We start from the raw sequence: 889 nt of genomic DNA on the forward strand, positions 1-889 counted from the left end.
TGCTCCGTACATTTGAATTTTCAGTATTTAGACAATTGGAGTGTTAGTTCCAGTTTTTATGTTCTATGTAATGCCTCTTTTGTATTAAGTCTTATATAATTAAAGTTGTAGTTAAAGTAATAACATATTAATTATAAAGGTATATTTATCTGGGGAATTCAGGCAGTTGTGGAATTGTTGTGGAATTTGTTCTCTGTGTGTCTTTGAGGGGTGCCTATGTGCGTTTCTTCTCTTACCTGGTGCTGCTGCTGTTCTAGTTGTGTATTTTGTTGGTGTATGGGTATGAGATGTTTTGTTTCCTCCGTTTTTCTGTGTCTTTTTGTTCTTGTGCTTTGATCTGAAATACTTTTGTTATTGTTGTTTACGTATATGTTGTACAGGGGAAATCCATGCATTTGGATGTTTTGTATGATAGGCAACTTTCTGTTCCCGTAGTGTAATGTTGAGCAAATTAATTTTGTTGTTCTGTTCCTTTTACATGGTAAATTGTAAGTTTGGTTCGATGTTGAATTCTTGTAGTATAAGGTTTGTTTCAGTTAAGTTTTTGATTGTAATTCAGTAATTTGTTACGTACATATTTGTAGGTACCCATTTTCTTGTGTCTTATGGGAGTGTTGTCCTCTAGGAACTGTGAGAATATTGCAGAGGATGGTGCTGTCATTGTGAGGCCTTTTTCTTGTTTCTAACAGTTGTTATTAATTTGGAAGGAAGACTGTGATAGAATGGTGTCCGCTGTGTTGTCTCTCTCTCTCTCTGATTGTATTTTGTTGTTTGTTGTGATTATTTAGTAGGGTCTGTTTTATGGTGGCGAATTTCCTTGATGGTATGTATTTTTATAATTCTTCACCAGCGGTATATGCCCAAACTGTGATGAACTTGTTTGTAGCAT

The sequence above is a fragment of the Cryptotermes secundus genome, unplaced genomic scaffold, assembly GCF_002891405.2.
Source record: "Cryptotermes secundus unplaced genomic scaffold, Csec_1.0 scaffold1509, whole genome shotgun sequence".
Taxonomy (NCBI): Eukaryota; Metazoa; Arthropoda; class Insecta; order Blattodea; family Kalotermitidae; genus Cryptotermes; species Cryptotermes secundus.